At 35.5% G+C, this 14,785-nt stretch overlaps 1 protein-coding gene across 1 annotated transcript in view; it reads left to right on the forward strand.

Moving 5' to 3' along the window:
• EIF3H (eukaryotic translation initiation factor 3 subunit H) overlaps window positions 1-14,785 on the forward strand; it is an 80,753-nt gene that overhangs the window by 21,831 nt on the left and 44,137 nt on the right. The gene's annotated exons all lie outside the window — the stretch shown is intronic.

Below are 14,785 nucleotides of genomic sequence, written 5' to 3' on the forward strand. Positions count from 1 at the left end.
TATGGTTTACAAATATTTTCTCCCATTTCATAGATTTTTCATTTTATTGATTGTTTCTTTTGCTGCATAGAAGCTTCTTAATTTTATGTAATTCAACTTACCTATTTTTGCATTTCCTATACTATTTAAGAAATCATTGCAAGACCAATGTTATGATGCTTCTTCCCTCTATTTTTTTCTAGGACTCTTATGCTAGTACTAGAGGGCCCGGTGTATGAGATTCATGCACTGGGGGTGAGGGTCGACCTTCATCCTGGCCTGCACCCTCTTGCAGTCTGGGAGCCCTTGGGGGATGTCCGCCTGCCGGCTTAGGTGGTATTAAGATAATTTAAGTTTGCGCTTGCAGTCCGGGACTCTTGCAGTCTGGGACCCCTTGCTCCTTACCTCTCGCCTGCAGTAGAGGCTCCCGCCACCACTGTTGTGCTTGCCAGCTGTAAGCCTGGCTTCTGGCTGAGTGGTGCTCCCATAGAGCACACTGACTACTCTGCATTAAACATCTGCCCTCTGGTGGTCAGTGCGTGTCATAGCTACTGGTGGTTCTGCCGTTTGGTCGATTTGCAAATTACTCTTTTATCATATAGGACTAGAGACCCCGTGCACAAAATTCATGCATGGGGGGGCGGGGCGGGGAGTGTTCCCTCAGCCCACCCTACATTCTCTCACAATCCGGGACTACTGGCTCCTAATTGCTCACCTACCTGCCTGGCTAATCGCCCCTAACAGCATCCTCTGCTGGCTTGATCACCCTTAACTGTCCCTCTGCTGGCCTGGTTGCCCCCAACTGCCCCTTTCCCCCCTGCCGACCTGGTCACCTTTCACTGCCCCCCTTTGCCGGCCTAGTTACCCTTCACTGCCCCCCTTGTGGGCCTGGTTGCCCCTTGCAGCCTGCTGCTTGATCATTGGGTCGCCTCTCACCCTCCTGCCAGCCTGGTCATCCCACATAGCCTGTTCGATTATCCGGTCAGTTGCGATGGTCACTTAGGCTTTTATATATATAGATTATACTGTTTTGGTTGCTATTGCTTTGTTTTTGAAATCAACAAGTGTGAGACTTCCATATACTCCCCTCCCCCTAAATTTTCCTATTGTATGGGTATATCTTGGAATAGAATACTTTTACATTTCTAACTTATACTAAAAAGCCATTGTTTTGCTTATTGCTTTTCCGTTATTTTGTGCCAGCTCAAACTAATATTTTCAGGGAATGATTTTTTTTTTTTTAATAGTTTTTTAAAGTTTGCTCTGAAAGAAGTAGAGCTTTTTTAAAATTATTTTTATTGATTTCAGAGAGGAAGTAAGGTGGAGAGAGAGAGAGAGAGAGAAATATCTATGATGAGAGAGAATCATTGATTTGCTGCCTCCTGCACACCCCACACTGGGAATCAAGCTTGCACCAAGGCATGTGCCCTGACTGGGAATCGAACTGTGATCTCCTGGTTCATAGCTTGATGCTCAACCATTGAGCCATGCCAGCCAGGATAGGGAATGATTTTTTGTTGTTGAGCAAGCACTGGCCTAGCATTTGATGTTTATTTTTATTTATTTAAAAATATATTTTTTATTTTAATTTATTTTAGTTTTTTGAGAGAGAGAGAGAGAGAAGGAAAGAAACATGGATGTGAGAGAGAAATATTGACAACCTGGGCATGTGCCCTGCCCGAGAATCAAACCTGAGACCTTTCTGTGCATGATGCTCAACCAACTGAGCGACACTGACTAGGTCAGTGTTATGTTTATTTTCTCTTTGATTTCTACCTCCCTGTGTAGGAAGCGCATGCCTTGGCTTAATTTTATAGTTGAGGAAACTGAGGTCCAGAGAATGGGCAACCTTCTCAAGGCTTTGCAAGCACCAACTGGCCCACCAGTTTCAGGGAAGGATCTTTTCTTCTGTCTTCTCCCTTATGCAAGTAAAATACTCACCAACTATTTCATAATTTTAGTGATTATGTATTTTGAGTTGCTTACCTTTCTCTTCTTTTTTTAAATTAAAAATTTTGTTTTTGTACCTCAAGAAAAGTATAAATTTTAAACCTATAGTCCAACAGTGTTTTAAGTTAGGGGTTGGCAAATTAAAATTCTTGGACCTGCTTTTACATGTAACGTTTTACTGGAACACTGTCATGTCCATTCATTTCTGTATTTTCTGTGGCTGTGTTCCTGTTACAGTGGGGTAGCTGAGTACTTGTGACAAAGACCATATGGGCACCAAGCCTGAATTTTTATTTTTATTTATTTATTTCTTTTATTTTTATTTTTATTTTTTTTAAATATATATTTTATTGATTTTGTACAGAGAAGAAGGGAGAGAGATAGAAAGCTAGAAACATCAATGAGAGAGAGTCATCGATCAGCTGCCTCTTGCACACCCCCCACTGGGAACATGCCCGCAACAAAGGTACATGCCCTTGACCGGAATCGAACCCGGGTTCCTTCAGTCCCCAAGCCGACGCTCTATCCATTGAGCCAAACCTGTCTCGGCTGAATTTTTAAATGTCTGATCCTTTAAGAAATTTTGATCAGTCATTTTTTATATACAGTTTTTTCTTCTTTTCCCTCTATTAGATTAAAGAATAAGGTGCTAGTTCTCTCTTTTCATTACAAATTGATGACCTTTTGTTGGTTGTTTATTTCTTCTACATGTTTCCCTTAACATTGACTGAGTTCAGAATGTATTGTGGGCACTGTAATTAAAATGTTGCTATTACTGGATGTTTGTTTCACTGGTACATTTGGAAAGTATAAGAATAGGTGGCATTTGCTTTAATTTAAATTCTTTTTTCCTTTAAGAGAACCCCTATATGTTGAATTGCCGCTGTTTAGGGAAACTGTCTATATATAGATAATAGGGAAGAAAGGCAGTGAATTCTGGTTGCAGACTTGTGATTAGATATTGTGGAAAGGAAATGGTGTGAGCCTATAAACTTGGTGAGAATTGAAGCTCTCTACTTACTAGGATTTGTATGACACTGAATAATTTCACTTGTGATCACATTTTTTTCTGACTTTGTAATATCTTCCATTTATTCAGTATTTACTGTTTTTACTGAGTACTGAAAACATAGCTGAAGGATAATTTCCTTATAAGATTAACATTTTGGAGAGTGCAGCCTTAGATTGTGTTCAATAGATTGATCAAAATTAAGGAAACTTGGGGCATGAAGTTTTTCTCTTTTTGTTTCTGCCATGAATTCACATTTTGTTGTTGTACATGTGATAACTCTCCTTTGAGTGGTTTAAATCTTGGATACACTTTTAAATAACAATTCACTTTTCTAGTTGCAAGTAAGATAACTTGCTCACATTAAAGAATATAGGCTTAAAAAAAAAGAGGAGAAAAACTCATATTAAAATTCCCATTAGGGGGCACTATTATCAAGCTTAGGAGAAGTAGAGACTAATTTGTTTTCTCAGACATGCAACCCGAGGCTTGCTAACAGGGAAAAATATTTTTATCTGATAAGATTCAGATACTGTTTTATACAAGTGAATTCCTTAAATATGTTATAAAGTCCACTGAATTAAACACAGATCCAATAACTCACTGTCTTGTTTTTCAGCAGACTAAATCAATTTAATATTGCAGGTGATATAAGAAGCCTACTTTATTCTGCATCAGAGCCAAATCCATAATTTTCATATTTGGAGCGGACAAATTTTTTTATTTTGCTTTCTTTAAGTCAGCCCAAAGGATGATCCTTTAAAATAAGTTTCCTCCCAAAATGAAGCATGGAGACTGTATTTTACTACTAAAAAATGCAGTTAGGGGAATGAATTGATATCTTATTCAGATAGTATTAATGTGTGCAGATTTGTAATTACTAAGATAATTCCACACAATGAAGTAATATACAAACACAGCTTGTAGCTTTTTTGTTCACTTTTAAGTACTTGAAAATTATTTTCTTTTTTATTAAATTTGGTGTTAAAGTAAGAAATACTGCTGACTGCTGTACATAATTATTTTATCATTAAGCTTCCAAAAGAAAAGCAATGGTGAAGAGTCTTAGATTTTTTTAAAATGTGAGTTGGGAAAAATGTAATTAAAATAAAATGTATTCAGCGTAATTTTTCACAGCATAGGTGTTGTTTTTTGTATCACTGTTTTCAGCGAGAGTAGGTTTGTGTAGTTATATTATTTGCAATACTTTCTATATAAGTAAGTTATATTTTGAGTTGGAAAAAAAATCTCTGCTTAATTGTTTCCTGAAGACTCACCTTTCTTTCTTAGTTTGCCTGCAGTCCACACCAGTGCAAAACTGCTTGAAACCTAGCTGATGCTTACTATTCCGGCTTTGTATTGCTTTTGAGTTCAGGGAAGTGTTGAATCAGGATAAAGTTTTTCATATATTTTTTTTTTAGACAGATGGGTACACTTTGTAAAAAGACATGATGTTTACTTATTTTTTATTATCTTCTATCTGTATGGATCAGTGAGCATTGTGATCTGTTTGACAGATTGATTAAAAAAAAAAAAATCCTGTTTCTGGTCCTGTCAGGTTGCTCAGTTGGTTAGAGTATTGTCCAGTATTGTCCACGGTTACAGGTGTGATCCCCGGTCAGGGTACATACAAGAATCAACCAATGAATGCATAAACAAGTGGAACAACAAATCCCCCCCCCCCCCCCTTTCCCTCCCCCCCTCCCTCCTTCCCTCCTTCCCTCCCTCCCTCCCTCCCTTTTTCTTTCTCAAATTAATAAATAGAAAAATTTTAAAAATCTGGTTTATTTTATTGCATTTTTCATAAAAAGCTTTTCTTGGTAGAAATATTGGATAAATTGGACAGTTTTGGAATGTTTTGACACTTATTGGATAAGTAAGAGCATGTTTACCTTGTGACTTCAAATCATTAAGTTGGAGGTATGATAAAATGGTTTAAATATCTCAGGAAAAAAATCTTAGTAATTCCTTTCAGCTTTTACCCAGCAAATTACATATGAGTGGGTGGTGAAAAAGACACAAGGTAAGAAATTCTGGTTACTGCTTTGAAAGATTTTAACTAGGAGAGACAAGTGTGTAAATAAAGAATTGGGAAACAGAATTGATACAAGTCTAGAGAGAGGAAAGAAACAAAAAATGACGAGAATACCCAGCTTTGAGCTACTAATTCTTCTTGGGAGTGCCTTCACAGAGGGAAGGGGGGCGGAGGGGTGAAGTGTGATTTTGTAAGTAGATGTCAATTGTATTTTAAAGTATTTTAAAGAAAGTTATGTCTTGTGAGATATATATATATATAATTATTCACATTTCTAGTCTTCATAAATAACAAGCGTCTCTAGAAATAAAGAATAAACTCTGTAATATAGATTCAACTTGTCATTCTTACTGTCGAGATAATTGTTTTTTGACAGTAGTTTTCAAATTTTGTTGCTGATTTTATATCCAGTAGAAAAGTTGTTTTTAAGGTCTGGGCTCTTGGTCTATGAAGGGACTCGTGACAAGAACTTAGTGACATGTTTACACAAACTTGGGACCCATGCTGCACTCAGCTGTATTTAAATATTTAGTGTGTGTGTATATATATATATATATATATATATATATATATATAGTAAAATTTAAATTAATAAAATACATCTATTTCATTTAAAATGAAACATTGGGTAGGCCAGTAACTAGAGAAAATCTGTACACTGAATTAGGCTATAATTCTGGGAACTGATCTCTTTGTTGTTATTCATGATATTATAGTATCTTAAAAATGTTAAATCATTTACATTTAATGATTTATCATTGACTATTCAGGGCAATTAACTTTAGACTATTGCTTGCTTAAAGTATTTTGATTGATTTAAAACTAACCTTAAACTTACTTTGTATGATTAGTATTTGGTTTACTAAGGTGATTAAGAATACAAGAAGTAAAATCCAAATATGAAGCATCAATTCCAGTATTTTTATGCCTGTTTTGTTCTTTCATTTTGGGTGTCTTAAGAATAGGAACAAAGTCTAGCTTCATTTGGAAGCTTGAAAAATATTTTTGTGTTTACTTCATGTTTTAAAACTTAGGATTTTCTTTTGTTTTAAATGAGTTGATAAACTCTTGTGCATGGAAGGATATACTACTGGAAATGTGGTCAAGATAAAGAATTTTCTGCTTAAAGAAATTAAAGCGCTTTACACTATACCTTCCCTTGGTCCCTAAAGTGTAAGTGCTATGGTTTGGAAAGAAGCCAAGTAAAACCTGTTCAAATTTTGTGCAGACTTAAAGTAATACTTTAAGATTTGAAAATTACAGGTGGCTATAGTACTTAAATAGTATTTAAAATTCCTAAGTTTCCCTAGTCTAAAAATGTAATACTTAAATTACTGTTCCCAGTGGTTTAAATTTTAATTAAATAAAGATTGTCCTAGTTTTGAACAACAACATTAGGTATAGATAATTGAATTTACTTCTAAACTTTAAGATAATAACCATTAAAAATGAAGTGTTTGTCACTAATTAAAATGTCAAAAAGCCACAGTTATAGTGTGTGACCAAAGATCTTTGCTATTTCGGTTTCTTTTTTTTTTTCTTCAAAAATTGTTCTAACCAACACAATTTAAGCTTGCTTTCTACCTTACCCAGAAGTGCTACCACGCTTCACCCCCCAATTAAATACATCAACTGATGTGCAACTTTTGTAGATTGATAAGTGAATTATAATGAGATAAGATATTTTGGTGTCAATACTGAATACTGAGTTTTCCAAAGTGCCCTGTATATTAAGAGTGGTTCCTTAGTTATGCTAATGAAGTATTCTCTTTGTTTTATACTAGTATTTCTCACTAGGTGAAAATTTTATATCTCTTGAAACTTTCATCTGTGTAAAATTATTCTTCATGGTTTACCTATTATTAGTTTCCGAGAGGTATTTTCATACCTTTATCTCTATTTCACCATGAGGACTTTTTGCTGTTTTTTTAATCATTAATTTTGCTGAGTATATTTTAGATGCTTTCTAGTATATTTGAAAACAAAGGCAATATTTATTTTGACTTTAGTAACAATAGAATAACGAAGGTTTATAATGCAGCCCTGCATCTCCACCCTGTCCTCACCCCATGTGGCATGCTGTTAACCGCAGCAGGCAGCAGTGGCTGCAGCAGCTCCGTTCCACAAGTACCAGTGTCCTCAAGCCACTATAGCTTCTAGATTCATCTGTTCTCACTTTTTCCCTCTTCTTTGTTCCTTTGTTATCTATTCATTAAAACAATATTTCTGTGGGAATGACTTTCCAGGCATTTTCACTGGCCATAACATACCTGCTGAGGCTGTTTTCTGAAGCGTTCCTTATTTAAACAACTTAGCTGTTCTAAGCAGTATATTTGGATAGAAAAACATAGGAAGATTCGTTAGCACATTATGTTAGTGAAGTTAGATTATTAGTATAAAATGAGACTATGCAGCTATTCAGGTGAAACATATTTTTGTGTAGTTGGAGAATGATTTGATTTACAAATGTTTATGTGAAAATCTATACATCTCAAAGTTTGCAATTGCTTTGTAAAGTAACTTTGTTTCTAAAAATTATTGATGTTTTTGTTTTCATATTAGAAATATTTTGTTTTTATTTTTTAGTTCACTTGGCAGTGACTCCCAAAAGTTTATAAAGTTTTTTTTTTCTTTTTTTTAAATATATTTTATTGATTTTGTACAGAGAGGAAGGGAGAAAGATAGTTAGAAACATCGATGAGAGAGAGTCATCGATCAGCTGCCTCTTGCACACCCCCTACCGGGGATATGCCCCCAACTAATGTACATGCCCTTGACCGGAATCGAACCCGGGACTCTTCAGTCCCCAAGCTGACGCTCTATTCGTTGAGCCAAACCGGTTTCGGCCCAAAAGTTTAAAGTTTCTTTGTCAGTAATTGAATTTGTAAGTAAATGTACTCAATTTTTAAAGTATATTACCAAAATTCTTAAGGTAATATGAATTATTTCTACTTAATTTTATTTTACATTTATTTTTTTTTAATTCTCACTCGAGGACATGCCTAAAGAGAGGAAGTCGGGGGAGAGGGAGGGGGAGGGGGAGGGGGAGGGGGAGGGGGAGGGGGAGGGGGAGGGGGAGGGGGAGAGGGAGAGGGAGAGGGAGAGGGAGAGGGAGGGGGAGAGAGAGAGGTGTGAAACATCAATTGGCTGCCTTTGATATGTGCCCCAACTGTGATGGAACCCAACTTAGCCACGTGGCCAGGATGGAACTTCTGTAATTATTTTTAGCAGGTGGGAAACTGAGGCCAGACACACCCAAGGCTAAAATTAGTGGCAAATTCTAAACTAGGAACCCTACAATTTAGAAGGGTTGTCAGTAATTCCAGTATTTTGTAAAAATCACTGAGTGAATGATACAGATGCCTGCACTTGTGACTTGCAGGCATGATATATTAACTTAAAAGGCTACTTTTTGGTGTTATCATTTACTATCAGCACAGTTAGAATTAAATGATTAATTTTGACACTGGACTTTAAGAAAGTTTCCTAAGTTTGAATGTATATACACCAGGTTTTAAATAAAAATAAAGGGCAATTCTAGTTTTCAGTTCAACCGAAATTAGTGGTAGTTGAGTATAAATAGTCAGCTCAGATACTCTAAACCCTATAATTATATACTGCAGGTTAAAAACACCTTCTGGTATTTTGTTACATGGAATAAAGAAACTAACTGAAAATGTAGATTGATCTGGGTAGGTTCAGGAGAAAAATGTATTCTTATTAAATGCCACTGAAGGCAATTATAAACAGTTTGAGTAGATAGTTTAATCTGATTTAAGCAATCAATGTCTGATTGATGACATGGGAAGACTTTGTAGAATCCATTGTTTTGCAGATAACTTAGGCAATACTGATAAAGCTAGTCATGTGAATTTCCTTTTTTACACAAGTATGGTTAGTAGTATGTTGTTCAATGCTTCCAATCTGTTTGCCATCTGCAAAAGCAGAGTGAACGAGAAGGGAGCATGGAAAGGAAATGGATCAGTTAGTTGTAAGGAATCTGTAAAAACTGGGTGCCACTCATGAAACACTGAGAAGTTAATGATTTTCCTTTGTAACCATTACAACCAGCTGTCTGTAACTTGGAGGTGTGCAAGATCTACGCAATTCACCTTTTCAGATATCTTGGTACCTATGGTTGAGACCAACTGGGGAATCCAGGGATAGTAACAATGATCATGATTCCATTGATAGATTCTCCCTTCCTCCAACTGATGGACTGACATAAACTCCACCTGCAGCCGACATTCCTGAGCACTGAACCACCAATCAGCACCTGCCAAATTCCCTAAGCCTCCGATTCCTAAGTCCCTAGGTCCCTAATCATAGGCCTTACATGAAACCACTAATCAGCGTGTGCTGAGTGCCCTAAGCCTCGTCCCCTCTCTTTCCTCCTCTTAAAAGGTGCATGAACCCTGGCCCTCGCTCTCTTTCTCTGGAAGCAGCCAACAGTGGTACTTCTCTTCAATAAAGCCTGTGTCCTGGCATCCCAGTCTCCGGCCCCCACTCTGTTTCATCTTTCATCCATTATCTTATCCTCCCCCCCCCCCTTTTTTTTGTTACAATCTTTTTGCTTCAGTGTTTGCCACCATTATTGAGATAGATTTGATAATCACAGTATTTTTACTTTGTCTAAATGGAATATTTTTGGAAACAAATTATGTTATAAAACAAGTCTTCTGAGAAACATTTAAATACTTTTAAAAATGCTTTGAAATCTTAAATTTGTAAGCAACAGGGATCCATATGATGGAGAATTTGTGTATGAGTAAGAGGACATGACTGGCAGAATCTAACCTGTATACCTTTGTCACTGGGTAAATCTCATTTCAATCTGAGGTTTATAACTTGTAAAATAATTCTTTTTGTGTGCATATGGTTGCCTTCTTGAGGTAAACATGTGAACCCTTATAAAACTGTGTTAACCATGAATCATCTGGTACCTCCTTAGAAATTAACATAACCTTATATAGATGACTAATAATACAAAGCCATTGTGGTTTCTGTGGTTTTACCAAGCATGGCTCCAGTTCTAAAACATTTAAAATGAAACCTGCTCTTTTAAAAAATTTTTTTAGACAAAGAGTTGTCTTATCAGCAACCTTCAGTAACTTAAGCAGATCCATAACTGGGGGGAATTAATAGCAGAGAGTTTTTGTTGACACTAGGAAGTAGATTAAGTAGTGCAATTGTGGTAATGAGTACCATATATGATAAGCCTGAGCCACCTGGGTTTTATTAGGCTGCTTGATACTTTGATCACAATATTATTTCAAGGCTTGTCTATTTAAATTGCTAAGTTTTCTTGTCATCTTTGTGATTTAGATCTTAGTTTCTCTCACTGCAGAGATTTAAAAAAGAAAAGAAAAGGAAGGCTCTTACCAAGTCAAAAATTCTGCATAGGTGCAAGTTAACAGCTAAGCAAGTCATAGAATGAGAAAATCTGTTAAACATAAAATGAAAAACTGAAAGTATAGCAGTTGAATATCAAGTTCTTCTGACCTTGCTTCTTTTTAGTTTTCGCTTGGATCATAATCACACTTCTGTTTATCATATAGATGGAGTACTATAAGGATGTTGGGTATAATTATTGTTTGGTATTAATATATACATTAAAATATATATTTCATGTTTTGAGAATATAGTATTGTTATCGGTTTCCCTTTAGTTGATATTAAGTGGTTTTGATGAACATCTTTGAGAATTTATGGAAAGATTTTTAACTACTTCACCCATAATGAAGGAATTATACTAATCACAGAATTTAATTTGTTTGATAAATCATCCCACTTTGTCTTTGAACTTGAAATTTTATACTTTAGTTAGTCCAAAATAGATGAATGAAATTTTTAGTCATCAAAATCAACAGACTTTCCACTAATTCCCTTTTTTATAAAAGGAGTGTTTTACAGGTATTTAATGGTATCTTTGTTATGTATTTAAGCAAATGTTTTGGCTTGGGAAAATAAATTTTCATTTTGACTAGTAAAGGAAGAACAGGGAATATTAAATAATTTAAGATGTTAAATTACTGCTAGCACAATGATAATCATTATTAAGTGCCATTTTGAATAATGCATGTAAAATGCTTTGTAGATTTATTTGCATACTCATTTATTTTCAGTTTTGATTTTTGAGTACTCTTACAACTGTTGTAATTTGGCTTGAAGTTTCCATGTCCCAGTGTAACTTTTAAATCTGGTTAAGGGCTAACTTAAGATGGTCTTCTTTTAATAATGATTTGCCCTTGGCAGTGAAACAACAGCCTTTTTGTTTTCCCTGATAAGACAAAGAAGAAAAGTATTAAAAATAGGAAAAGATTTGAACCTTGGAAAGACTGTATACAAGAATTTGTAACATTCTTATTTTTTGAAAATAAGGTAGTAGCACTTTAAGTTTTAGAGGTATGTGAACACTCATTGATTTAGGTAAGATGAACTCATATAAATGGCAGAGGGTTAGATTTAGGAACAAGCATGTGGTACAAGCTTAGTGAAATGAGAAGATAGGTTGATAAGAGCAGGAAAGACTTAGTTTAGGGGAATGGTCTGAAATAATAATAGGGTCAGATTACGGAAGGCTTTGATGCTTGGAAAAGAAGCTTAAAACTTGAAGCAATTGTGAGTTATCCTAGGTTCCCCAGCAGAGGCGTGATATTATAAAATCAATATTTTGTGATAAGAGGCAGGAAAAACAGGCAGATAATGAGGATTTGAATGAACTATGGATAGTAGCAATAAGAATTGAAAAGGTGAATACTAGAGAGAGAGATGGAAGAAATGGCAAAAGATTGAGTTCAAGGGTACATACACATTTTGAGGGTTTGGCTTCATGTATCAAATTTTAATATCTAACATATTCTAGGATAATTAAATTTCTGTTTGTCATTCCTTTCCCTCTTGAATCACTGTAAAAAGCACTTGTTCTGTGATAATGGTATGTGTGGCAGAGCAGATAGGTATAGAACAGGGGTCCTCAAACTTTTTAAAGTGGGGGCCAGATCACGGTCCCTCAGAGAGCTGGAGGGCCGGACTATATGAACTGCTAATTCCTACTGTAACACCTCGGCTGCGCTCACTGCCCAAAAAACCTGGCGGGCAGGATCAGACTCCCCTGGGGGCTGCATGTGGCCCGCGGGCCGTAGTTTGAAGACCCCTGGTATAGAAAATATAAGCCATTGGTAACCACCAGGGGGATTCCTGCACTTTTACCAGCTTTATATTTAAATACTAAATATTTAAGATTTTAAATCAGGGAGCTGCTTGGGTCATTTTGAAAGAACATACATGGTTTGGAATAGTCAATGTGATACAGATGTGAACTGACATTTTTAGGGCTGTCTTAAGAAAGAGAATTAATCTTTATTATAAAGCTCCAATGTACAAAACTAAGATCTGCTAAAAATAGAAATGAGTGAAGTAAATGTACTTCACTTCACTCTTCCAGCAGAATAATCCATTCATGGTGGGTTTCCTTAGGCTGTTGTGCCCTGTCTTAAGATAGTTTTTGCAACTTGTTGGATTCATTCATTCATTCATTTAGCAGAACTTTGCCAGATAATGGATAACATGATGAATATGTGGAGAAGAGAGACAATAATATACAGTTAAACAAATACAATATTTGCAACTTGTGCTAAGTACTATGGAAGAAATAAACAGATGCTTTAATGGGTGGTGCCCTACCTTAAACAGGTCCCTCAGAGAGTCTCTAGTAGATATATTAGCTGAAGGATAAAGTGAATTTATTTGCAGTGAAGGATAAGAAAGAGCTTCTGTGTGAAGAGCTAGTGGTAGAAGCAAACCAAGTGCACAGGCCACTCCTGAAATGGGAATGAGCCTGGCATTGTTCAGCACCTCTCAGAAAGCTAGTGCGTGTGAATAAATCCTGCTATTTGAGACCCTATACGAGTTAGGGTCTTACTCATTAAGGCAGCAAGAGACTACGGAACTGAAGGTTGTTAAGTTATATGTAGTAAACCAGCTGAATTGATGACTATCATGCTCTTCATAATTCTGTAACTTAATCAGGACTTTCTCCTTGGTGTTGCATTAGAAATATTTATGGAAACTGAGTTTGGTGTTTAGGGTCATTGGTAATAGTATTTTTCTAAGAAAGTTTGTCCATGCTACTAAATAACCTTCATAAATAAAATTTTCTGGTGTCTATTTTTTATTATTTTTAAAATTTGGTTATATGTTATATATTATGTAACTTTCTACACAGATTAGGACATTTGCTTTACTTATATACTATACTCTACCATCTTCAATATACTTTTGGGTATCAAATCATGCAGGTTGATTAGGATCCATTTCTGACAATACAAATCAGATGTTGGAGAACATTCATAGTAGCTCATCAGCATTTCAGTATCAGAAATATTTGGCTTAGCAATGGAACTTTTCTTGGAGTGATGCAGAGTTATTGGCATAGTTCTCCACTGCAAAGTGCCTTTTGAATAGAGGAACTCTGGAATTTTACATTTAGGATAAATACAACTTTGATCATTGTCATAGAATATGCTACCAGTGAGAGAGCTACATATTGGCACACAACCTGTTACACTTATTTGAGAGACAAAGAAAAAAATGTTTGAAATAATTTACTTCAAAACAGCCTTAAATAGCTTCTCTGGTCTCTCTTGGATGTTTGAAACATTCCAGCTTTTAAATTATCAAAGTTAAGAAACTAGGAAAAGATATGTTGAAGTTGTAGGGATATTCCTTTGACTTCCCTTTTATGCAGTTCTTAAACTTTGAGTATTGGCTCCGAGGATCTCTTCATGTTTGTGGACTATCCTCACTCTTTTGTGTACGGCATAAAGTAATAACTCTACATCAAGAGTCTAATATCAGTAAAATAGAATCCTATACATATATACATATGTGTGTATATATTAATTTTAATACAGTATTTAGAAAAAGTGTTTTTTCTTCTTAGCTTTGAAGGAGAACTGATTAGTAGAAAAGACTTTTAAAAAATAAATTTAGACCAGAAGTCTTATTTTATGATTAAAGATAGCTGGTTAAATGTTTTGAGCATACTTTATATTTAGAAGGGTGGACTTAACTTGGGAAAGCATATAATTTCTAAGTAAATTAGCAGTGATAGAAAATCCCTTCCTATTTCTCAAAAAAGGTGCTTAAAAGTGCCAGTGTTAAGTTTAACCTAGCTAGCTATTGCATTAAGAAGGGAACTCTCTGAACCCTGAGTGTGCTAAATTTAACTTCCCTGTTGGATGCCCATTTTACTTACATGTCTTTCTGGCTTCCCTTCTAATTGTATAAGTCTCTTTCTTCCTTTCCTTCCTTTTCTTCCTTTCATGTTAGATGATCCACTGGAAACAAGAACAGTAAGTCATGCTTGCATTTGACCATTGATTGATTCTTTGCTAAGTAGTAGCTAAAAAGTGAAGGGGAATTTTTAAAAAGAACTTGAAGATTTTAGGAGATTGATAATCGAGTTTTAATCTTTTGTTTCAGCTGCCATTGCCACCAGCCCAAAGGATGAGTTTTCTCACCTGCTCCTTTCCCTGGGCAGTTAAGCAGTTCTTGCTCTAGTGCCAGATTATCAGTGGTTACTTAAGACTGTTAAAATATTCTGCCTTCTGTTTCATTGTTTCCATTAAAAAAAAAAAAAGTGTGCATTGTCATTTGCCATTGATCTTATGGGCCCTTGCCCTTAGAAGGATATAATCATAACACCTGTATGTTCATTAAACTGTTTTGGTGATATTTAAGGAAAATATTTTTGAGCTTAGAGGGATCAGATGTTGAGTGTTTTACTGATGACAGAAAGTATTGGGAAAT

The sequence above is a fragment of the Pipistrellus hanaki genome (genome assembly GCF_964339955.1).
Source record: "Pipistrellus hanaki genome assembly, chromosome: 17".
Lineage (NCBI taxonomy): Eukaryota > Metazoa > Chordata > Mammalia > Chiroptera > Vespertilionidae > Pipistrellus > Pipistrellus hanaki.